The sequence below is a fragment of the Solea solea genome, chromosome 3, assembly GCF_958295425.1.
Source record: "Solea solea chromosome 3, fSolSol10.1, whole genome shotgun sequence".
Taxonomy (NCBI): domain Eukaryota; kingdom Metazoa; phylum Chordata; class Actinopteri; order Pleuronectiformes; family Soleidae; genus Solea; species Solea solea.
Genome location: NC_081136.1, coordinates 9,939,233 through 9,966,124, shown reverse-complemented (window position 1 = coordinate 9,966,124; position 26,892 = coordinate 9,939,233). Strand labels below are relative to the sequence as shown.

Genomic DNA, 26,892 nt, shown 5'->3' with positions numbered 1-26,892 from the left:
GACACACTCCTGCAGACACACTGCTTTGTTTTCTCGTTCTCTTGTTTTCCACTCACACACACAGAAAATACCTGCCATTTAAACAAATAACACAACCACACCACTGCAATTACAAAACAACATGCAATCAAAATAAAGCTGCCCATTTCAAAGCTCTCTTACCAAAAAAAGAACGACGCCTGTGTTGCTCAGCTGTGACTTGTTACTAACATGTTGAGAGTTGGTGGAGTGAGAGACACCGTGGGACACATGCGCACACAAAAAGCACAGATATGAGATGTTACACAAGTGGGAGAGGTCAGGGTTCAGTGTGGAACAGGGTTAAAGAGACAGTCTCTGAAATACAGGCAGAGAGAGAAAGAACAGGAAGAAGAGAGAAAGAGAAAGGAGATGAGAGAAAAGCAAAGGAATAGTAAGAACTCTAACGGAAAAACGGTCCATCAGCTTGGAAACATAATCGTTTAATGCATGACTGTAAGTCAATCAGCAGAATCGATCAAGGTCATTGTGGGGTCACTCACATGTCATGGATGAAGTGCATGCTTGAATGTGTGGTTTTTTTGGGGGCGGATTTGACATTAATGAACAACCATAGCAGTGAACTATCAGGTGCACTAACCTGATAAGTGGAGTCAGAGTTGGGTGTATTACAGTTTTATCATATGCAAACACCTGTGTTTCAGTTGCTAGTTGCTAGTGTTTGTTGAGAAAAGGTTTTTCAGTCGACTGAGTCAACTCTTTCTCAGGAGGTTTTAACTGTCACAATACTTGATCTTAATACATCTAAATAATCTGGTGAAATGTGAAGGAAGTAACACAACTAGTTAAACTCTAATAGACCGACAGACTCAAAGACCGGGTCTCGAAATGACTCAAAAAGTCAATCGAATCCAACATTTAATGATAGTAATACTAATGTTTTTTTTATTACAAGTTCAAAAACAGAAGCAAAGGCAGGCCAGCAGGCAAACCCAGCTCACTAAAGACCTGGTGAAAGTCTCATCTTTTATTCAAAAAGATGCCCAAGAATAGCTTCACAAACATTCCCATAACTTAAATACAGTAATATCCTCACATGCACTGACATAATGAGAAGCTAGGGCTGGGCCACATTACTTAATGAGAAACACCACAAATAAACAAATACAAAGAAAAGGAATAGGAGAGGAGCATTCCTACAGACGTCTTCAAAGAGAATGTGCATTTGTTGTGTGCAATTACAGAGTGGAGTAAAGACACAAGCCATGGGCCAATTGTCTTGTGTTTGTGTGAATCTGTGCTTGTGCACATTGAGAAGCAGCTGCTTCTGCACAGTGTAGCTTCAGTGCAGATATCACCAGCATTACAGGCAGCTAATAATGAATTCAAACAATCAACAGAGGGGAAACACATTTCTGTTTCTCAGAGATATTCATCCATCATCAACAGAAAAATAAAGACATGCTTAGATGAGACTAAGAGCAGCAGAGACAGACTGTTGAGGAAAAGTTGCACACAATCGTGCAGCTTCACAGTTATGAAGGAGAACCCAAATACAGCTTGTCAGTTGTAAAAGCCCTTTAACTTTTTCATCATGAGCTAGAGTCCTCTGTCCTTCATTACAGAGCTGGCAAACTTAAATAATCTACAGCTCTTCATGATCATTATGCAAGAGACACTATAAACATCCACTATTAACCTTTGCCAAACAGTGATAAAATCAGCAATCCATGGAGAACTCATGCAGGCTCAGACACACACCTGTGTCAGTCAGTCAGTCAATAATTTCTTGTGTGGCACAGAGTAACACAATCTTTGTGTTTAGGTGCATGCACACATGTGTGAGATACAGATTTCTCTCAGCATGCCAATCCTTAGCCTGACTGAGACCACTGAAAGCCATTACCTTGAATAAACAAATCCCATTCTCACCGTTTCATTCAAGAAAGACTTGCATGCTCAGCTTTCTATCTCTGTGTGTGAGTGTGTGTGTGTGTGTGTGTGTGTAAATAAGGAAGTCAGTCAGGCTGAAGCACGTGGATCTGACCCTCCAACAGACCGCCTCGCCTGTGTCTTTCATCATGTCTCCATCTCCGCCTCTTTGTCTTACTCTCTGTTAATCATATACTGCTAGATGTAGTTTCTATGGTGGAAATTAGCTCCAAGGCCAGAGCTAATCTGCCTGAGCCCTTTTACCCTGCATAATAGAATTAACCACATAAGCCTTATCCCTCTGTGCCTTCACTGGCTATGCTTTTGAATATAAAACTAGTGTGCAGTCATAGATAAAGTATCAGACTACTGAGCCACAGGATAAAAAAAGCAGCTAATGTATTGATGCATGTGTGTATATATACTGCTGAATAAAGCCTGGAGGAATTACCACACATTTTGGCAAATTGCTAAACTCTCAGTACAGCCAACTGCTGATTAAGAAAAAAAGTCAAAATGTGAACTGAGCTACTGTATTTGCTTAATTTAATACACTACACTGTAGTTTGGAAATGCTTTGGAAACAACACATTTTACCACCTTTTCAAACTAAATCCTTTTATGAAATAGCCCTTCAACACATACTGTCATCACAATATAAACGGCCATTATGCGTGGAATTTAATTCAAACACACATTTTAAAGCTGTAACTTGCAAATCTAAATAGATAAATGAATGGATTTCAGGCTCTCCTCATTTTTTAAAAAAGATGTTGCACACAAGAAAAACACTTAAAGATCTACAACAACAACCTGTCAAAAGAGTCTTTAGTAGTGCTGTTATTATGGACAAAAACAGAGGAGAGCCTGAGAGAATATTGTTCTATCTACTATCCTATCCACACAATCTTAATACAAATGTAGTGCAAATGATTATCTTGTCCCATCAGGCACCAAAAAACTACAGAAGTGCATGTCTAAAAGTTTTAATGAAGTGGCTATTGACTGAGTTAATGCAACATCTGCTCAATCAGTTTAACAGAAATTTTGTTTACATGGAAGTGTCTCAAATTATTACTTTGACATGAGTTGTCATTAGCTCAAATCCAGGCCCTCTCTCCACAGACACAACTGAGCCGTGGCGCCAGCCAGCCAGCCAGCTAGCTCCCCCTCACCTCCACCCCAGCCAGCCAGCTAGCTCCCCCTCACCTCCACCCCAGACCTCTTCTCCTGCCTGTCTGCTCCTCGCTTTCTACTCCCCCTTTCCCCATTTTTAAATACAAGGCAGCACACCCCTCCCCCACTCCTCCCCTCTCTCTGTCTCCCTTTTTCTTCTCCAGGCAGCACACTCAATCACCCTCACTCTCCTTCCCCTTGCCATCTCAACCTCCATTCCAATGACTGCACAATCTCCCCCCTTCAGGCGTGTAGGGACAGCCCTGGGGCTGAGGAGGGGTAAAGAGGAGAGCAGCACATATGCACATACAAATTCAGTCACCAAAAACACACGCATGTGTGTGTGTTTGTGTGCACATCTGCAGAGAAACACAGGAGCAATGTGGGTGACAGAAGTGAGTGGAAGGTTTGGGTGGTGTCCTCCTAATGGCTCTTAATGCAGGAAATGGCTTGTTGCTACACAGACAGCTTCAGGATCAACTGTCATCACAGGCTGCATTCAATATTTTATCTGTATCAGCAAACTGCACATGTTCACTCACAGCTGGTTCAGGTCACCCCCCACCAAAAAAAACACAAATGACTATGCAACACTGGTGCCGAAATGGAGTATACAGTTATATTATATCGCCCAGCTGCTTATATAAAAAAAAGTTTTTTCTTTATTGTGTATTTACTGGGATTCTGGAAAACGCTTAATAATCAGTTGAAGTGAATGCACTGAGGCTGATTAGACTACATTCAAAACAAGTCAGTTAGTTCTCTGAAGGAAGCTTGTGAGATAAGGAATATAGACACTTAGACCTTATCCACACAGAAACAAAACGTAACGTAAACAATGTCTTTCTGTGTCGTTTGGGAAAGTTTTCTGTAAGCATGGCATAATTTCAGGAAATCGTCTTCATCCACACAAAACCCCCGAAACGAAGATGTTGATTGTGTGCATAGAACATGCGCACATTTTTTTAAATAAAGCTTTACTTGAAAGTATACCAGTATACAATGTATATAATCACAGAAACACAGACAAGTAACCGCAAATGTCGACATTAAAACAAAAGTGTGGCTATTGTAGATCTTCCCACTCAGGGACCTATTTCAGGGATCCCAAAACACTGTTTCCATGTGAATAAAATGACAAAACGATAAAAAAAATTTTCCAGCAGAATTTGTTTTCGTGTGGACAGCCCCTTCAAGAATTCATTTTTGTACATAGTATATTTAAAAGATTATTGAAATATTATATAATTTTTGTTATATTAAAATATGAAGGCACACCAGATTAATCATGACACATACACTAACAAACTTTATAATAATAAAAAAAATGTATGTCCATCACTAGGTGTTTTTTTTCCATATAAAATATAGCAATTAAAAAATAATATGCAAAGGTAATCAATTCAGCTATATCAAAATATTTTTTATTGCCATACCATAATTCTAAAACACTATTCAGTATGGGAACTAGCAGCACAATATAAACAGATTAGCACAGCATTAGTGCTGGCCACGTCCTGTGTACAGTATTTCCTAATAGGGCAAGACCATGTCAGAGAGCGAGCCTACAGCTATGATGTATTCTAGTCCACAGCAGGCGACCCCAGCTGAACCGCGCCTGGCACACTACAACTGCATAATCACAGCTGGACAGGAAGTGGTATGAGACAAAAAAAGAGAAGAAAATAGGAAAAAATGTCCAAGTAAAAGATGCTCTACTTCTGCTGCCAATAAACTAATGAAAACAGAAACAGGAGGAAATTCCCCAGGGTTTACACAGATGAGTGGGGGTGGCAAAGGGAATAGTAACAGTGATTTTGCGTGAGAAGTGTGTGTGTGTGTGTGTGTGTGCGCGCGCATGCATGTGCGCATGTTCAAGCCGGGTGCTCACGTGTGTGTGAGAGGAGGAGTACTGCTGAGATCGGTTTACAGTAGTATGAGCGAGGTGGCTTTCTAGTGAGTCTTTTATTCTAGGAATGTTTGTATTGGTTTGGAAACAGGGAGGTGGGTAATAATTAGGACAGTGATTGCAGTTAAGCATATATACACACAAACACAGGTCATAACCCTATTCTGAACCAGATCCTCAGGAATGAGATTCTGCCTCATTAAGACCAGGTTTAGGTCTCCATGAGGACTACTGATCCTGGCAATGTCAAAGTTTATGCCAGAAAAGAGCTAGCTAACAAATAGTAGACACACACACACAAATGTAAGCACATAGTGACATCAATATTAGCTCCAGGCAGACACTGGCACAAGTGTTGTATTTCTCACACACTCGCTCAGGGAGGAGCACACGCGCACACACACACACAAATACCCAGAACGCTGAATCCTAGTGGATCCTCACGTGTGAATAATACACACACACAAACACAAAATGAGTGCTGACCACAGACTCAACTATTGACAAGAACAAGCTAAAAGCCCCCAGACCACAACTTACTGGATGGTACAACACACAATGCGTGTGTGTTTAACTCATACAAAAAGCTATGAGAGCCGGCATCTTTGTGTGTGTGTGTGTGTGTGTGAGCACAGAGGAGATAGGCATTCACTGATTAATGCTCAGGGAACAAAGTCCCAAGACCCAGGTTCAATATAGTCACCTGCCTGTTTCATGATGCAGACATAATGACAATGGAGGGATACCAGCATAAAAAGCAGACCAGGAAGACAAGAAACACAGAAACCTTTTGTGCAAACTGGCATTTAAGTCAGTGCAGAGTGAGGGGTGAAGGTAAAAAGACATAGACAGAGCAGTGAAAGGGGACAAGACAACCGGAAACAAAGAGATAGAGAAGTATAAATGAAATATTTTGTGTTTTGTTTTCAGTGCCGGGGAGCCAGCTGGCTGTGGAGCCTTCAGGGGCATTTAAATGCGCTCTGACATGAACCGCTGTTAGCACCTTCAACACTCCTCTTGCCAGGGTTTTCTTTGGTTACCCATTAAAATGACACCGTCATTTCTGAATTTGCTTTCATGTAACACACAGGGAGCCACTGTCTGTTTAAAGACATTAATAAAATTGAAGCTTTCAGTCACTTTATTGCACAATTATCCAGAGATCATTGTTCAAAAAGTGGCTCTGTAGTCTGGTGCTTGCTATTTTGGGGCATCCTTCACATGCAAAAGTTTTGGAAGCCCCGTGACATAAACATTAAAGACTGTCCACAAAGACACACACATACACACACAGCCCCAGCTGGAGCACACAAGCTCCCTTTGTGCTGCATTCCTCACGCCTTTTAGCCTTAGCTTCAGCCTTTAGCTTAGCTCCTCTCCATCTGCACACACACACAAACACACACACACAGAGCAACTTTCTCCTGCTTTTGTCTGCAGAGCAGCAGCGGTAAAACAGCTGAAAGATTGTGGAGAGGAAGCTCGTCTTACCGTGGCCAGGCTCAGGCTGATCACAGAGACACAGGGTCGGCACCGCGGAGTAAAATCCAAAAGAGGGCTGTTGGTTAAAGCGTCAGCCAGCTCAGCAGATTCCCACTACCTTTCCTTTTATTCCCTTCCTGCTGCCTTGCCTTCCTGCCTGCGCTCCCAGCTTTGTGTGAGCCTTGTATTTTCCCTTTAAATTGCACAGGCTGCCTCCCCCCACCTTCTCAGCACACACACACACACACACAGCCAACACACTAAATACACAGTGCTCCAGAATATGACACTGTTGTCAAAAGCATGCAGCACTGTTGTTGTTGTTATTTATGTATGTATATTTTGTTATTATACAGCCTGCAAGAAAAAAAACAAAAAAACAAAATAGAAATCCTCTTTGTCTTTCCCCTTCTCCCTCTCTCTTAAAAAATAAGTGACGTTTTAGATTCTCCTCTTCTGTTTGTCTTCCTCTCTCTCTCTCTCCCTCTCTATCCCTATATTCTGTCTCGCTTTTTTCCCACTCAGTAGTCAAACAAAGAAAGGAAAGGAACAGAGTGAGCACACACGCGCACATACACACACAGACATACACAAAACACATTTGCTTCTACTCTCTCTCTCTCTCTCTCTCTCTCTCTCTCTCTCTCTCTCTCTCTCTCTCACACACACACATACACATGCACAGGCTCAGAGCCCAACCCCCCAGCCAGCCTCCCTCTGATTTTTTTTTTCATTCCCTGCCTTTCTCTAAACAGCACCTCCCCCCTTTCCACCACCACCACCACCGCCCCCCCACCTCCCTCAGCCTGATCTGGCCTCGTTTTCATTCGTCTACCACTCCTCCCTCTCTCCTCCCTCCCTCCCTCTGTGTGTCAAACAGATGGGATTGGAGAGCAGAAGGAGCCTGTGTTCACTCTCTACCTCGATATCTCTTTCTTCATTAGAGTGATGTAAGCATGATGGAAACATGCTTTGACCTACAATGGGCACACACTGATGATTAAAAGAGAAAATCAATACAGATGCAGATAACCTTCGATCAGGGTTATTAAACTCTACAGCATGTGTTGTTGCTGTGCAGATGTGATTTTATTACACCAATATCTTCACGCCAACAGATGTGATAAGGGCTTTAGCATGAAAACCTGCTAACATGTGGCATGATGAGAACAATCGTACCACGCCCAATATCCAATGCAAGATGACGACTGCAAGAGTTTTTAACTCTGTTAGTTCATCTAGTGACTTTTGTCAGTGTTTTGATTAGATCTGACTGGATTTTCTACATCAAATTCATGTTGCAAATTAAATCAATTAGATTAGATTAAATGATTACTGATGTTTCCTCTTTGTAAAGTCAGTTCTGGTTAATTCTGGTAAAACTTTTTTTTACAAAGATTATCTTAATGATTTTGCTTTGAAGTAAAATGTGTACAATGAAAATATTTCTGTGCAACTACTGCAAGAATGTTTGCACAGTTGAACCAGTCTATTACTTCATTCCCACTGGTCAAAAAAAAAATAAAAAATTCCAATGCACATGGTTCCAGACCGTTTTAAAAAAAGTTTCTTTCTAAGTATGTGCCAACATCCACAATTTTGATGGGTGTCACAGCATTGCACTGGAAAGGGGCAAAATAAGCATGTCCATCCCTGCTGATTGGGACTTGAGCTGATAAATACCCCTGACTACTACAACATCATTTGACTTAACAATAAATGCCAATTGCACCCTTTCCCACTGCAGACAAAAGCCAGATGTGAAAGAGGGTTGGTGGGTCTTTGTCCAATGTGAAAAGGGTTTTTAGGAACTCAGGGAGTATGACTAATGAACAACTAACCTATAATGTTTCAAAACAGTCTTTTGTCTCTACCTCACTGAATATTTCAGGACAAAATGTACTGAATGTACAGTGGAGTGGGCACAGTAACTTTGACATCTACTGAGCTTACGAATAGGACAGTGGAACAAGAAGAGGTTACACACATACACATGCGCGCACGCACGCACACACACACACACACACACACACACATAATGGCATGCCTTCTTGAGTGTCAGCCACATGCAGGAAGATGGAATTCCAGAAGAGAGAAAAAGTACAGTCGGAAAGCGGGGAAGGAGAGGGAGAGGGCGGGTGAGGGTGACGGTATGGAAAATACAACATAGAGCGGCTGCACTCTCTGACCAGGGCATAGGCTGGAGAAAATATAGGCACTATCCCTGCACTCAGTGACTCCTATAGACTGCTCCATCCCCTCCACCCCCTCTCTGTAAAGAAGCCAGGGCATGAGGAGACATAGTTCCTCACTGCAGGAACAGAACTGCAAGGTAACAGAATACTGGGAGAGAAGCACTGGAGGTAAAACTGAAGACTTTCCATAAGATCAGCAGATGAGTATGTGCCAGTTGCTCAAACTATTTGTCCTCAGAAAAAGGATTACTTCATTTAAGACTCTCAAAATGTTTTCTTCCATAGAAGAATATGTGAACTTATATATATATACTGTACATATATGTATCGAGATGAGAGAAGGGCTTTCTTGGTTACTGGTTCACAGAGTCATAAGTGCAATTCCATATGTAAACACATAATCCTAATTATGTTGTGAATTTGTGTAGTCCTTGTTGTGTTTTAATGTTGTTATTGTTGTTGAGTATGTTTTAGATTTGTTGTGTATGTTTGTGTGCTGTGACATGTTCTTCTTATTGTTTTTATTCAACGTCTTTCTACCTGCCCATGGACAACAGATAAACAGTTAAAACTTCTCTCAGTTTTAAAAAATCTGGGGTCCACCCACTAATTTAAGTGTGAAAGAGGCTTAAGAAAGATCACTGACTCTGAATCAACTTGTATGCCAGTGTATATATCATGTCTTCAAAGCAAAACTAACCCTAAGGCCAAGGCTGTAAATAAGTCTCTGACAATTTATCTTGTTAAATAGGGCTAAAATGCCAGTGCAGAAAAGTAAAACAAGGCGAGTTGATAACAGAGAAAGGTAACCACCCGGGGAGGAGGAGGAGAAGAAAATAAGGCAAGTCAATATGGTGGTAAATTACATAATTCTTTCACTGTATTGATTTATTGCCTTGCTGATTTGGGCCATAGCCAGTAGGCAATAGCATTTGTAATATTTGAGTTGGAGCCCAGACAGAGAGAAAGAAAGGGGAAAGAGAGACTTAGATGAGGGCATAATGTGACTGATGGAGAGTACAGTGATAAAGAGAAGAAAAATAGGTAGAAACACTGAGAGGGTGAGTAATAGCTGGGAATTCTGAGATGTAGCCAAAGTGACACAGATAAAGAGAGTAGAGCAAGAGAAAGCAACAGCGGACAAAGAAAAAAGAGAGAGGAAACAAAGCATTAAAGCGAGTGTTTAATTGTGTGGACAGGGCTGATAAGATAGTGACAGATTGAGGGAAAGTGGGAGACAAAGAAAGTGTGTCAGTGAGTGCATGGCAGGTTATACTAGTTGCTGTAATCTGTACTGTTATATAACAGTGACAACCACCGGGTAGCTGCCAAACACAAATGAACTGCAGGTAAGATGGGGTTTACTGCAAACAGTGTACACACACATGCATGCACACACACACACAAATATTACAGAACAGAGAGTGCCTGTGGCCACATATGCTGGATATAAACTACAGTGGCATGCTCTCAGTACATCCACACTTGCTGGATAAACATAGAACAGAAACAATAACAAATTTGAGAACACAGCTTTAACCAAAGTGCTTGTATCATGGTTATCCTTCTACTTCTACTCATGATGTCATATTAAAAAAAAGACAGCCTGAAAGTGTATCACATAATCCCCCCCCCCATTCCAATCAATTATTTCCTTTCGACTTCTATCTTTGAAAGCATGTGTTTGCCAAATGTCTTGCTTTTAGACAGGGGTTTCTAGCTGGAAAATAAAGTTTGCAAACCACTCACTCCCTGCACCAAAGTCAATAAAGAAAATCAACATCTCATGTGTCCCTGTGAGCTAGTACTCTCAGTATTAACAGTTTTTAAGTACGCTGATTGAAAGTGAAGATATAGTCACACATTCTGCTCACTAATATTCCTGTTCTACATGATTATCTTCATATACAGAAGATACAGGGTCTCTTCTTTCTCTTCCTCATCCTCCATCACCTATTTTTCCCCTGGCACTTCCTCCTTGTTGTAACATCTCTCTTTTTCACTGCCTTACTCTCCATCTTTGGATGAACTCAGATGGATGAGGGGAAGGAAGCGGAGATAAAGGCAGAAAACTAGATTAATGGGCTGAATGGAGCACAGAGAGGGAGAGAAACAGTGAAAAGATGGGGAGAGAGAGAGAAAAGTGAGAGAGGGAGCAGGAGGCTGCGATCGAACAAGCTTCCCTTGTGACACTGTGAATAATTTAGTTTACTCTCCCCTCGCTCTCCCTCATTCTCTTAAAAGATATATTCAAGATATTCAACTCAAGGGGGGTGAGAGGCTGTGTGAGCTGATTAATTATCAATTAATGTTTAACGAGGTACAGCTGTTCAATTAACACTGGTTTTGTCTCGTCCAGCCCCCCACCTCCTTATTTCTCTCCCTCCTTCAAATATCAAAACTCTCCTACTGCTGCTGTTGAAAGAAGGGCGGGGAGAAAGGGAGGGAGAGAGAGAGAGAGAGAGAAGTTTATCTATACAAATCATTAAGATGGCACTATTTGATAATGTATTGGAACATCTGGGCTGTTGGGCAGTAAATTCCTGAAGTCTCTGCGAAGTTTCCCTGTTTCCTGTCTTAATTCTAACTTGAAGCTAATCAGGTAACCTGCTTATACTGCAGTCCAGCCCACTTTACCAAAATGTAATCACTTTGGTAAAGTGATTACATATAAATCACTAATATAATTTAGTGGCATCTAGGAAGTTGCATACAGCAATCAAAAAATTTTCTTTTGCTTCACACTCTCCCACCAAAGTGCATGTGAGAAACTAAGGTGGCCTTTAGACAGCATAAAACAACAAAATGCTTTGACTCGGAGTTAAGCAAAGTTGACCGAAACACAAAATTTTAAATACGAATTTACTTTCTGTTGAAAAATCCCCAACTTAGACTAGACCTTCAATAAAAAGAGTTGTGACTTGTGTTAGTCTGACTAAAACTCGACTTTAAATATGTAAACATGATAGTTTAACTGAAAATGAGCTTCACTGAACATCACAAGATGAACAAAAACTCCACCATAATGCAATTGGGGATCAAACTACTAGTGAATGTATACCTTCAATCAGACATCTGCCAGTGATTTGATTTAGCTCTGCGGACACATCTGGGAAGGACGCCCTGTTGGGAAACATCAGAATTTCTTAAAGGAGGGAACCAATCACAAACTACTGGAGCGCCAGGGGTGGGCTTTTGTATACGTCCAACATGGTGGCCATCGAAGAGCAGCTGACTTTCAATTCAGCTGTTGCTTCCATTTTAAGCAACTTGCTCAACAGAGCTCCCCCTGGCAAAAGGTGTTAGACGCCATTACTAGATAGTCATTGTGCTCTGCATACGTCATCCAGATCATTGGTCTGACTGGTTGTAGATCTAGACAATTCATGTACAGAGGCATTATTATCTATGTCCATTGGTCACGCTTGTTAAAAGTGGGAGGTGACGACAAACTTTCCAGACTATGCCACACCGCAAGAGCTACTGAAATAGAAGTTTTTAATTTTGAGATTCCTATTCAGCTTTTAGTATCCTTAACAGGCTGAGTAATTAACTGCTAAAGCACGCAACTGTGCAGTTGAGTTTTACTGTTGCTGTCTTGCTCAGTATTATTTTTGTCTCAGTCTATCTGATGTCTTTGTAATCTGTTGGTACAAACCGGTGGATGTCTGGTTTGCTGTTTGCTGGTTTCGGCAAAATGTCAAGGTGGAGAACTTCTTAAATGTCAAGCTGTTGCCTTTTCTGTGTCATTTGAAGTTGCCTACACACAGCGGTCCCTGAAGTAGCTTTAAAAATCAACATCACATGACATAAATTTCACCACTTCAAAGCAGCAGCGTATATGTTGAGTGATGGGGGATGGATTCAGCACAGAGCACTGGTGAACTCATTGGCACTGTGAGATTTGAATTCATCACCATGCCTCTATTGGCCTCAACTCCCTCTGCAAAACCCCAGGGCTCACAAGTTTGATGCCTTCTTTTTCTCCTCCCTCTCATCCTCCTTTTCCTTTACCCCGCCTAATTTCTTTCTTACCTCTGTTCATCTGATTCATCATCTGCCTAAAGCCTTTTCCTCTAACTCTCCCTATGTTTGTCTGTCCATATCGCCAGAAAAAAAAACCTCAACAGCCTGGTCTCTTTTAAGATTTGTTACATTGTCTGTCGGTGCAAGATTGTAAGACCTGTCAGACCTGACTAGATCATGACTGCTACACACAAAACAGACACACACTGGTGGTGGTGTCAGATGCAAATACGAGTTGGGAGTTGGGAGTTGGGAGAGAGGGCAACAAGAGATGTAAACCACTGCATCTGTCTAGTGGAGCAAAAGAGTGTATGTGCAGCCATGTGTGACTGCCATTGTGCACGTACTGTATGTGCACTGTTTGTATCTATCCGTCTGTTTGGCTTTCATTACAATGTGATATCTCCACCCATCCTCTCTCAAAGGAGAGTGAGTGAGAAGAAGGGAGGGGGGGGCATAAAGAGCTGGCCATCACTCCTGTTACCTGCTCCTCCTCTTCCTCCTCATCTGCTCTCTCTTTGTCCACCACCTCCCTGCCAGTCTCCTCCTCTGCTTCCTTCTCATGGTCTCCTCCTCTACCCCCCGTCCATCTCTGCTCTCCACTTCTCCTCCTTTCATCTTCACATACAGGCATAATGGAGCACAGCTTCCTCTAAAGACCCAGCAGGTGTGCAGTGTGTCCAATAGTGCACAAGTGTGTGTGTGTGTGTTTAAGATATGCTTTAAAGTCATGCGCATGGGAGCTGTTTTCTAACTCATTATGCCTATATATGTAGCTACAGTATGTGTGAGTTAGCTGTGTGCGCGTTTGAGATATCTTGTTTCCTCAAGGGAATCCTAGCCCATTTCCACTGTCTGCTGCAGCCAACCAACTCAGTAGTGCATCGATAATCTATTAGGCAAGGAATACAGACACACACAAACACACTTGTTCTTCTTACCTGCCACTACTGTCCACTCGCAATGTGCATGGACTGGGTGGGCCAAGAGTTGTCTGTAACTGAAAAGCAAGCATACCACAAAAATAAGAAATAATACACATAGACTAACAATCACCTGTATGCATATGGCCATAATGGCATAATGGCTAATTGTGAAGCAAAATTACTTCAAATATGCACACAACACAAGCAAGAACAATTAAAGTAATGTGATTACTTGATGTAAATAAAGGATGCCTATTTTCCCTCTAACAATTTGTTGAAGAGTATTATATTGTATGGAGTAGAAAGGGAGGCTTCATTATTGTGTAGCCTGTAGACAACATAGCAGAATATGTACAGGCACATTTTTAAAAGATACACATACAAACTCTAATATAAACAGAACCCAATGTACTGAACAACCTCAACTATGTAAGAGATTTCAGCTGCCAAACAAGATAGGCACCATGTCATTACATAACTCTGATATCCAAAACTAGACATAACGCTCACACACTCACACAGGGAAATACTGATGGACACGCACAAATACTACACAGAGAGACAAACTACGTAAACAAGATACCAGCATGATGTAAGAAGGTGCAATATCAGACATCATCGTACTTGAAGCTAAAGCCTGTTTATCGAGCAGTTAAATAGGACAGAGGGAGCTAAGCCCTAAACATGCAGCTTGTTTACAATAACACCGCCATACACGTATAGTGTAACATCATTCCCCTCAATCCTCAAACCATCCTGCTACCAACTTGTATTATTGTAATCATGGTCACATTCAGAATACCACCTGATTTGTTATTATAAGAAGGTTAAGTAAAAATGCACCAGCATTTTTTGACTGACCTAGATGAGATGAAATTGGCTGCCATTGTAAAACATGATTTTACTGGCTGACAAGTTACATTTCTAAAACACTTTTAAATTGGAAACCAGATGACCTCGACTAAAATGTAATGCTGATAAAAGCTAGTACAGCTGCATTCTTACGAGAGGCATACTCTATTTCTTTGGGTCCTGTTTAACCAGAATCAGGTGTGCTTTAAGTATACATTTTCACACGCACTCACACATACATTTCAATAATATATATTGAAAACATGTTAAAAATGACACGAACAAATATATGACAGAATGTACTTGTTTATCAATGGATGCTTCAATCTGAACAAATGTTGAGAAAAAGCCTGAATATTTCCTTTCTACAAACTGTCTGTGTGTCTGGAAGTTACTGCCACAGTCGAAGCTTAGTGGTGGTCACAGTGTAACACACAACTATTTTGGCTGGTAGTGTATCATCTCATCAATTTACTATAAATCGCCTTTTCTGTCACAAATTCAAACCTCGAGGCACAAAACGCAAGCAATAATTTCAGGTAATACTTGATATATTCCATCATCTGCTATTTTTCTCTTTGGATAATCCCTGGATTCCTGCCTTTTGGAATTCTTCCACAGATTATCCCTTTGCTTAAACCACTCCAGGGCCAAGGAGAAGGGGAGGAGGGGAAAGAGGAGAACAAGTAAGGGGAGGGGGAGAGGAGGGGAATCTTATTTTGAAATGCTGGGAGTCTATGAATCTTGCTGGGCTTGCAGTTCCCCCTGTGGACATGTTTTGTGCACATCCAGGAATGTGCTCACTCTATCTCTCTGTTGTAAACCTCCTACTCCAATCGCCTGCTGCCTCTTTTTCTTCAATTCTTTTCTTTCACCTTTTTTAGGAAGTATGTAGGTAGACACAGACAGCTGAGCCAACTGCAGCAACTCCCATGATCTGCTTGACAACAGCCTGAGGGCCCATACATGGGCACACATGCAGACAAGAAAACAGTCACAACAGAGAGCAAGAGGAAAAAAAGACAGACCAAAGAGGGGCCCCGGGATGGAGCCTTGAGGCACTCCAACCTGGTGACACAGAAGCAGCAGCTTCCCTTTGGTCACCTAGATGGTAACCATCTTACTTTCAGTTGTAAGCTGCTCCACTCCTGTTTGGTACATGCCTTTTTTGGCATGACTAGCCCCCCCTCTCTTTAATTTACAGGGGAGTTGGCTCATTCCACTGAGTGGAATGAGTGGGAGTAGTTTGCATTTCATGACGAGGTGGAGCATTCAGTGATGGAAGGGGGTGGGGGTGGGGTGCTATGTTGAGGCAAGGGTGAGTGAGTTTGGCATCTATTTTTAGATGGCATGTCATTTTAAACTCGTGGCCTGTTTCTGTACTGTGCTGAAGGAATGAAACACTAGCATAAAGACAACTGTACCCACAAATCTGTACGATAAACTGCAACCTTGCAAAGAGACACTTCTATTGTACTTGCGCAACCAAATGTGTTGTACTGCAAAACTGCAGTCAGACCCAATACACTAAAAGAAATTCACAAGCATTTATCAAGATTAAAAAACAAACAGAATGTACAAGGTGAATAATAAAATTTAAACTACAAACGTAAAAGCAACAATAAATCCCTCACACTACTTAAGCTATTAAGACTCCCGTAATGCACATCATATGCAAGCAGCTACACAATCACTGTATCCAAATCACTGTACACTAAGGCACACTAAAGGAATATTCTCTGAGATAAATTAAAGTGGCTTAATACTAAGGTATGTGATATTATCACAATCCTTAATATGAAGTTACATCATGTGTGATAGTGCAGTGCCTTGTCTTCTCTGTGATAGTTTCATTCATACCACGGTATTTCATTTTTGCTATTATCGCAACTGTCCTACCGCTTCTACTGTCACCTCACTTAACCTACAGTACACAGCAGCAGCTGGTAAATATGCTTGAAGAAATATAGAATGATGAGGAATAAAAGCAATGGGTTCTGGCAATAAATCAGTGAAAACCCTGAAATGAAAGGGAATGGAAGAGTAAGAGAGAAGAGGGGGATATAGGGAACATATGGTGCATCAAGACCTAGTTTCCTTCCCCTTACCTCATTTCCTATGGTTCCCCTCATCTTACAAACCTGGGACCTCAACTCCTCATGGAATCAACACCCAAGTAAAACTCTATTTTCTTTAATTAGTTCTCTCTCTCTCTCTCTCTCTCTCTCTTGTTCTCCCTCCTCTTTCCCCTCAAACCATATGCTCTCGTCTCTGTTGCCTTTCCTCTCTTTGTCTGCAATACTTTGCTGTGTCCTTCATCCCCTGTTGTCAGGAGGTCTTTCTTAACATAACTCACACTTAAAGTGTACACTGTATGGGGAACTGGACTAAGGGATTAACTGCATCCACTTTCTACTGCTCATCTAATCAATCACAAAAAGATGGGAGAGACAGTGCACTGCACAGTTCTACATCTGCTCATTTGTGATATTTAATTGTTTAATGTGAGTAAATGTATTTAATCTCACATAAGAAATTACGTTAAGTCAGTCATGTCTTCATAGAACAGAACATGCGGATAATCACTCTCTCATGTGTAACATTATTTGAGGAGCTGCCTTTTTTTAAATCACACTCAAGGTTGCATTGTTTGTTGTAACCAGATTCTGTGTAGTTAAACTGCCAGTGTGACTTTTACATCTAAAAAATATAGCTGTGTCTATGTTGTAAGCAACCTTGACCTCAAAAAGGACAAGTCCATTTTGGTCGAGACAATTATTATGACTGAAACCTGCAAGCCCACATCTAACTTGCCCATTTGTTATGAACTATGTGTAGTAAAATTTAGCAATAGTATGTTTTAAAAAAGTAAAATAAAGTGTCAATGGAAATGTACATTCAAATACTAAGATGAAAAAACTGTTAAGTGACGAAAATGTTATTAAAAATGTATACTTGAGGTTCTGAATATGCTGAATACACATCTCACTCAATTTCAAGACATTTTCAAGACAAGTCATTATGAGTTAAAAGTCTGTGACAAGTAAACAATGCAGGCAAAACTAGAGTCCAAAAATAAATGACCAAACCAAATTTCCCATCACAAATTGCAGGTAAACTGATGCTCAAAGTTAAATAATTTATGGAGGTAATTGTACAAGGACAACTTAAACACCATCTGTTCAGTATATTAACACTGTGGGAAGTTATTATAATGCATTACTCAGTTATAAAAAGAAACACATTCTAATTTAAATAAAGTACTCTTGCTTTTCAGTTAGTTGTCACATACAGTAATATTGCATGTCATGAGACTGGATGAATATACAGTGGGTGATGTCGTTCTGCAAATGAGGCCTTTTGTTGTACTAATTAAAGGATGGAATGAATTTCAAAGGGTGGAGATGACCAAATGACGCAAAAGCACTAAATCAGACCAAGAAGGAAAATCCCACAACTGTGTTCAATGTGGTGAGGCATGTGTTGAATGCGAGATTCTAAATTAGTGTGTGTGAGAGAATCTGGATGTTTGACTCTGACTGTTTGCATGTATTTCTGCCACTGTGCATGAGTAAACTCCTCCCTCTGCCTGGTTGCTAGGACACCTGCTTTGGGCACGTGCAGAGACCGGCCTGAACTTTAACCTCACGGACCTCTGACACTCATGACCTCAGCAGTGGTCTGGCAATTTATCTTCAAACTACTCCCACCTCACTCTTGTGTTGCACACAGTGAGGGTGGAGGAAAGTGTGTGTGTTTGTCATTTGTTCTAAAGGGCTTCTCCTTGCATTCAAGTCATCTTTATGGCGGTGAAGGCCTGGGTCATACTTTCCACCTCTGTGTGTGCACAGAGGTCTGGGAGGGTCTACCTAACGTACATTTTCATCCAATCATTTCCGCGTTGGCCCGCATGAAGCCGATACAGACGACTGCCTACACAACCTCCAGTTTGATTCGGCATGGGCCATGAGCTCTGGCTGCGCTGGCTCCCTGTAGCACAACACTTTCCACTCTAGTTAATTGCACGCTCTTTTTTGGTCAAAAGACACAATGAAAAAGACGGTAACCACGGAAACTCACTTGAGCTTATATGAGGACATTTGCCAGTACCCAAACATGTACAACTCGGGCAGCGCTCAAAAATACAAGGACATAAAATGAGAGCAATTTTCTGGAATGGAATGTGAGATTGAGCACACATCTGTAAAATGGTAGATGTATGAACACCCTTGTTTAAGTATGAACGGAGCCGTGTGCATGTACATGCATGCGGCAGTGCAAAGTCATCCTCAGGGTAAGATGTAAGTAGTGTTTTTCTGAGTTGTTAAAATTTCGGTTGATCTAGAAATGCATGTAAATGCAGAGGAACAGAGAGGCGGCATTCTGGGTGAGGGTATCAAGGAACAAACAACATTATACCACTGAACAAATACAGCCATAGAAACAAAGTGGAAGAGAGATGTGCGTGCACATGCGCATATGTGTGTCAGTGTCATTCTGTCTTGCTAGCAGCAGACTGGGGCTGGCTGAGGAGGCGTCACGCCTTTATTTATTCATCAACCTTCTGGGAAATGGCAATGAGAGACAAGGTCAACACTTTAATGCACACATGTGCGAACACACACACACACACACACACACACACACACACATCTTTTCAGGCAACCTATGGAATGACTATATACTGTATATAGTAAATACATTTTCGAATATCTCTGCCAACACATATAATATAATGACTCGTGGACGCCATCATCACAACACACACACACTGTGTTTAGAGACTTGTTGGCTGACTACGCCATGAATTGGGAGCCCAGAAAGCACACAGACCCCATTAAACACTGCTGGAGCTGCAGCGCACGCGCACACACGCACACACACACACACACACACACCTAAAATGCACTGGATCAGCTGAGTCAGCACAGAGAGAGAGAGAGAGAGAGAAAAGACAGGAGGTTTAGACAAATAGAGCTCCGTAACCAGGAGACATAGTGCATGTACGCACATGCACACACACACTTATGACTTTGGTTATGATCATGTACAGTATGCAGATGTAATGCATGACCACACAGACGTGTGTACAGTTACAGAAACACCCATGAACAAAGGAAAATTGCAAACACAAGGGGACACACACATACACATATGTTAAAAACACAGACACACACACACAGACACACACCAGTTTGGGGAACATAAGCATGTGCATGTGTTACTTCACATCTGGCTCCTCTTAGAGCAAAATACAAAAGAAGTAGTATGCACAGTGAATGTGGCATGAGTGTGTATGTGTGTGTGTGTGTGTGCGTGCGCTTGTGAGTGCACACACACATGTTTTATTTGGTCAGTGCTTTGATAGCTGGCAAATGAAGATGAGGGCTCACCCATGAGTGCAGACAGGAGAGAGGGGCCAGTCACTGTCAGATACTTAAATAAAAACCACATGCAGCTGTTCAGCGTCTGCCTGAGAGGCATGTGACACACAAACACACCAATGCACGCATGCACACGCGCACACACACAGGCATACAGATACCATAGCAACGGAGAAAAACAGGTCTTTGTTACTTGGGCAATGGACAAGTGTGAGAGTTTCATCACCACGTGCATCTCAGTGGAAATCCTAGGGATGTGTGTGTGTTTGGCTTATAGTGACTTGTGAGTCATCTAGTGGATTGTGGGTCTGACTGTGTGGTAAAAATAGCATGCTGTGTCAAACATGGTTACAAAGAGATGATGAAACAACTCGAGCAGCTGCTCCCATACACATTGATTTTGATGCATACATTAATTGTTTGTTAATGCATTGCACTATTACTTGCAAGTGCTGCATTTTTGCTCTGTGATATGCGAGAGTGTGTGTGTGCTTGCGTGAGAGAGAGAGAGAGTGTGTGTATAAAGGCGTCAGTATGTCTAATCTTACTTGCCCTCACTTTATCTGCAGGAGACTCCTGTGCAAGTCTTGCCAGATCACAAGAAAAGACAGAAAGAGGAGGGGGCTCATGGGAGGAGAAGGACACAGAGATGAAGGGGGAGTGGGTGACCTGAGCTTTTGATCTTAAAGTTTGGAGCCGACCAAGGAAATACTTCAAACACTGCATAGAATTAAAAAGATTACTTTCCCTGTAAACGCACACCCTTCTGTCTACAATAGTCTGTGCGCACACACACACACACACACACGCACTCAAACATACATCAGTCCACAACCGGTCAGCATGCCCTTGAGTGAGAAACATGAAAAAAGTGAATGAGAGAGAGAGACCGTTATCTGCCCCGTAGTCAATCTCTCTTTCTGCTGATGAGCAGCTTAAAAAAACTGATCCTAAACCAGAGCTGCCTTAGTTTGCTTTGACAAAAAAAACCTGACCTGAATGGGATAAAAAAGTGATCGCAAATAAGAAAGTGACAAACTTTTGAATCTGATGACACATGATATTGGCCTCAACAGAAATCAACGGAGGCCTGTAATGATGCAAATTCTTCTTTTAATTCTAGGGTCAGACATTGACTGGTTATGGTTAAGGTTAGGGATAATGCTTTGTTTAGAACCAGTCCAGTAGAATTTAATCATGTGAGCGTGTTTGTGGTTTGTAGATCCACTGTGAACTGTAAGTTGTGATGCACACATGTAAATGGTAAACTTAGCCATAATATTGTTGAATATTGTTATTTTTCTCAAGAAATTTTAGGTTGTTCATAATATGTTTTGCAAAAAGATATGTCATTAAATGTAAAACAAAGGGAACATTTTGGAGTCCTTGTTGTTTGTAGGTTATTATGCTATTATTTCACTGCTCCAGCCAATTAACTAAAATGAGTGATACCCCTGGTTTAGGCTGTCCAGATGAAGTAGCTGTGCAAACCTGTGTGTGTGTGTGTGTCTCTCATGTGAGATGAGAGTCATATGTATTGACAGAGGGAGCAATATCTAAAAAAAAGTGGTGGGAAAGCAAAAAGTTAGGGAAGATGACAGAAAATTGATTGAGTATTGATGAAAGAGGAAGTTGGAGAAAGTCAAATGGAGTGCAAACAATTGAAAGTTGAAAAAAGGGGGTGATGAGATATTGAAAAGAAACACCCATCTCTTCATAAAGTCAGAGTTGTGAGTTGAAGCACTGTGGGTGGTTGTTGTGGATGTAGCATGGAGCACGCACACACACACACACTCACTGAGTGATACATGCTAGCTGGTGTACGCCATGGTGGCTACCACTAGCCTTTATTGGTTAGGCAGCTGGTTTGATGTGGAGCCTACACACCAGCCCACACACAGCGACAGGATGACAGACACACTGTAACACACACACCACAGAGGGAGGGGGATGTTTATGTGTGGGTGTGGGAAGGGGATGTATTGAGTTGGGCTATATGTATGTTTATATGGGAAAACTGATAGTACATCTGTATGTGGGGGACCGTGTGAATGTACAGTGGGACAGGAGGTTCAGCAGCAGAGTATAAGAGAATGAACTGTGGCAGTAGTTTGAATTCTAGATAATTATTCTGTAGATTCAAAAAGTATGCAAGGATTTCTTAATTGCATGAGGTAAAAATCTATATGGCTTCATTCCAGAACACCACTACAGTGACTATGTAGAATATAACTCTTGACATATTCAATTAACAAATGTACACCAGAAAAAACACATTGACATTTTAATGTTTCATTGACTTCCTTTGTTTCTCCATTTTGTGTGAATGAACTTCCAAAATGTATTGTCTAAATAAACATGAATTTTAAAGTGTGTGATTAAAATCTGATTAAAACTAATCAGCCAGATTACATATAATCTAGCATTCCACACATGCATAGTCAATCTCACATTCCATTCCTGTAGCAGCAAATTCTCACCAGTAATTTTCTCCCATTTGTATTTCCTTGTATTGTCTGAGAGAGAAGGGTACATGTGAAGGTGCTGGCGGACCTCCTCACACAAACCTGAAGCAAGTTTCCATGGTTACTTTACTGTCTCTTGAGAAAATCACAAGAAAGCCCCACCAAGTGGCCTGGAAAGGGTTGTGCTACAGGGTGCATGCGTAGGCAGAACATACAGTCCGTGTGGTCACACAAACAAAAATAACACTCCAGATATCAGGAAAACAAATACACTTCCACCATAAAAAAAATGTAATCACTGAACACAACAGAGCTATTCCTCCCTTGGTAAAATCAACATCTGGAACCATCAGCGTGTCATTAACGCACTACAAGAAATAGCCCATTCAAAGCTCTAAAAGCAATTAAGAAAAAAATTCTATAGCTCCCAAACTCCAGTTTCAATCTTGCCTAAACCGATGTGAAATAACTGAGAGTGAGATGGTGATGCCAATGTGTTTTTGAGATTTATCTGTGTTGACTTAAATATTAATGTCTTGAAGTGGGGTTTAGTTGAAGAACAACAACTGTTTGTGGGTGAATGTGAAATGGAAAGACAATTGAAGACAATGACAAGAATTTAGAAGCAGTTCATACAGAGTGAGATATTTCGGATAAACAAGACCAAGAAGAGACAAGAAAAGTGTAAACAAGGAAATGACAAACAAAGTGATGAAGAAACAAAATCAGAAAAAAAGAGAGGGAGTCTAGAGAGAGGACGGCCAGAACGATGGAGAGATAAACAGAGTGTGAAGAGTCTGGCTGTGACCCAGCTTTGTCTTTGGTTTCAGGAGAGGGAGGCTGGCAGAGGCAGGCAGACTGGCTGCTCTGGCTTGGGGCCAGGCCACACACTGTGCCACGCTGCCCAGGAAAAGCCCCGACTTGAGGGACAGGGAGTTGAATGGGGGGGTGGGCGGATAAATTCAAAGGCTTGCCCTCCTCCCAAGGCACTTCAACAGGCCCCGGGGGGCACATTGTGTCCCCAGCTCAACCACTTGACACATCTGGTCCCTCAGCCTGGTGAGGACACGCTCAACCTGGCAGTGTGAGGTGAGGCTACAAACCTGTTTGAGTCTGACCCGAGCTGGAGAAGCTGACTTCACAGACACAAACAAATAGTTGGACATTGGGGCTCGACAGCACTTAAGCACACAGAACTCTCTTAGGCACGTATTAAAAAGGTACAGTGTGTAAAATTAACATGTGTTCATGAAGTTTCATGTTGCACATAGCTTCCCCAAGTGTGTTGGAGAAGCTATGTATTCTCTAGTTTGCAACACAGAAGATGTTGTAAAAACATGGTGGTCCAAAATGGCGGCCTCTGTAGAGCCGACTTGGCTGAGATGAAATACTGTATAAAAGGCTCATTCTAGGGTAATGAAAAACTAAATTTCACACATCTGGTGAATGTACACTTACTTTTTTTTACCCTTTTAGCTTCTACATGAATATAATTATTTTATTTTCTATTTCTGCCAAGGACCTTTAAGAAAATTCAAACATTCAAAAAAAGTAAATTTTAAATGTCCGAATATAAATGATTATATTTGGATCCAGCATTGCATGTCCCATGTTAATTTGGCATTACTACATTTTAATTGTGTGTTAGCATCATCCACTCTAAGTGGAACAGCATCATTTTTTTAAATGTATCTCCCACGCATAAGCACATGAGATGCATGATGCAACACACATTTAAAAAAAACAGACAGAAAAAATCTGAATAGTGCTTCATGATATCACTAATGACCAAAATCTTGATATAATCCTAATAAATCCTCATACATATACATATATGTATGTACAGTATATATGCATACATCACACCTTCCATGTGACACATATTAACATTATTTGATAAGAGGCTATTCAAACCAAGAAAAGATGGAACCAGCAAATGTTTGACAACTTAGTTTCAAATCATTAGTTTCATATTACAAAGGTTTTCAACTGACTAAATAATTACCAAATCATTTCAGGACTATAGTATACTGAAATAAGACTCAAGCTGGACAAGCTGGTCCAACTTTGAGAAAATGGAAACATGAAAGCCAAAAGTCATTGAATTAATCTCAGCAAAAAAAAATCAGACTGGCATCAACTGTGCAGTTGTATGAGAGGCCCTAAAAAGATCAGACTTCAGTGAAATGCATAAAAAAGAAAAAAGAAACAATCTTTCAGCCAGAGCCACTCACTAATGAACCCAGTTACACCATCACTCGCTTGCTATAAAACCCAATTAAATCTCTCTTATAACCAGTTTGTGACTCTTTTGTAGATTCTCAAAGCAGTATAATGCATTTTGTTCTCCTTCCTGTATTTTTTTATCTTTATTTCATCCTCCATGAATGTCTAATATGCCTCTCTCTCTCTCTCTCTCTTTCCCTTCCCCGTTTCTATTGAAACCTTGAATTAAATCACTTTTCTAACTAGACACCATAAAAAGAATCCAGAATCAGACAAATAATGGTTTAATTCATTTAGGCCACTCTGAAAAGATTTAACATTTCATTTGACAACATGCAATAGTTCATAATTCTATACAGCCAGAACAGCATATTGCAAAACGGAGATCTTGTTTCTAAAACTGAAAACTGTCCTCCACTTTTTTATTCACTTGTTTCCATCCCAGATTAATCAATTTCTCTTTATACTGCTTCCTTCTCTCTCTTTCCAGCTCCTTTTTCTATGTGTAGTACATGTATTGTACATACATTATTGTACACACATTTGTGTGTGTGTGTGTGTTAGAGCATGTAAGATCCTGAGAGCATGGAGCTGACTAGACTCCATTTTCCAGCTGCCTGGACAAGCCAATCAGTCACAAACCTCAGAGCCTGTTTCCAGAGGATGGAAGAGGATGATCGCCATGGAGACGCTTTGAAATTACATCAGTGATAGGAGGGTTCATTCAACAGTACACATTTGAAAAGTGTACTGTTGAATGTACATATGGGTTAGGATTAGAGGGTTTTGGCAGAGGGTGGAGAATGTGTGTGTGCACTCACTCATATCCAGTGTCTACAAAAATGACCTCTGTGTTGAATGTACAATCACTAAAGATCAAGTTTCTACCAAACCCTTCCTCTCTGTCTCTGTGTGTTGAGATATAAGGTTACCACTGGCTCCAGACAGTGAGGCTAATACACCTCCACCTCTTCCTCCTCTCACGTCCCCCTCACCTGACTGAAGGAAGAGAGGGAGGCAGGGAGGGTTGGGCTGAATGAACGGATGAGGGAGCAGAGAGAGGATGAGGAGGATGAAGTAAATGAATGGGAGAGATAGAAGACACAGACAGGCTGAGACTTCTATCGAGAAATATGAGAATGAGTGATTGTCTCGTCCACCTGCAAGATTGCTATGAGGAGAACGCGTGCACACAAGAGATGTGAGATATGGGGCAGCCACAACAGTCAATAGATAGAAACCTAAGATGGCGGAAGATGGGGGGCCCATGTGACCCCTCCCTGTTTGCCCCCCCTTAATCAAACTATGCTGTTGGGGCCCCATCAGGGTCATGCACACACACAAACACACCACACACACATGCACAGCTGACCTTGCCCTTCCCCCAAATGAGCCCCTTATTGATGAGGTCACTGGCCAAGGGGTCAAATCCAAAGGATAGAGAAAAAAGAGACAGGGATTAAAAAATATATTTGTTTAGAAAGAGACAGAGGGAGATCTGCTGCAAAAGCTGGATTTCTCATACTATGACTATCTGTCAAGCAAATATTTGACCTTATTTTTGTCCTCCAACCTACTGTCTTGCTTTACTCGCAAAATGTTGCTGCTGCCTCCGTCTGTCTTGACTTTAAACTAATGACTTAAAACTAAATCACTGCAGTGCAGGAATGTCACAATTCAACATAAAGATCTAAGCACTGTCATAGTGACAAATCAGAGAGTCATATGCAGTTGATCAGCTTTGTGTGAACGTATTTGAACATTTGTTTATATTTAAAAGTTATGCACTATAGATTGAAACACACCGCCAGAAGTGAAGATACTGGCTTTCTACATGTACATAACCTCAACTAACCCAAAGACAAAATGGAAAGTTGTTTCCTAAGTGTGGAGTGGACTAATACCAATGCCTGGCCACTTCCTTTAAGTAGTATTAAAGAAGAAGATGCATTTCAGTCTGACCTACAAACTCACTGTCACAGTATTTAAATGTGTGATTACAAGCAATGCAAAGCAAGCTGACTTAATGAGAAACATGTTCTGATTTCCTGTTTCTCATCTTGGTATGAGAAAAAGTTAAACACACACACACGTTTGGGCAGCATTCGCGCGTGGGCACTGCATTGACTTCCATTCATTTGGACAGGCTTAAACAAAGCATTATGCCTCACCTCACCTTAACCATAGCCAGGTAATGCCCAATCCTAACCTAAACCTAACTTCAATTCAAATGTTAGCCTAACAAAAACAAAAACTAGTGTGCGTGTACACACACACACACACTATGCTGAGTGACACCCATGCAGTTTGTGATAATAAAACAGAATGTGACACTGTGTT

The 26,892-nt window shown here is 41.2% G+C and overlaps 1 protein-coding gene across 6 annotated transcripts in view; it reads right to left on the bottom strand.

Annotated features, from left to right (window-relative positions):
• Positions 1–26,892, bottom strand: part of kdm6ba (lysine (K)-specific demethylase 6B, a) — an 86,013-nt gene that overhangs the window by 42,029 nt on the left and 17,092 nt on the right. For 4 of the 6 annotated variants that reach the window (XM_058623740.1, XM_058623734.1, XM_058623739.1 and 1 more), the window contains exon 4: positions 13,641–13,699. The gene's annotated coding sequence lies outside the window, so the exon portion shown is untranslated. Of the gene's footprint in view, positions 1–162; positions 182–6,487; positions 7,067–13,640; positions 13,700–26,892 lie in introns of those variants that run through there. The other 2 variants (XM_058623735.1, XM_058623737.1) reach the window with 2 other exon arrangements.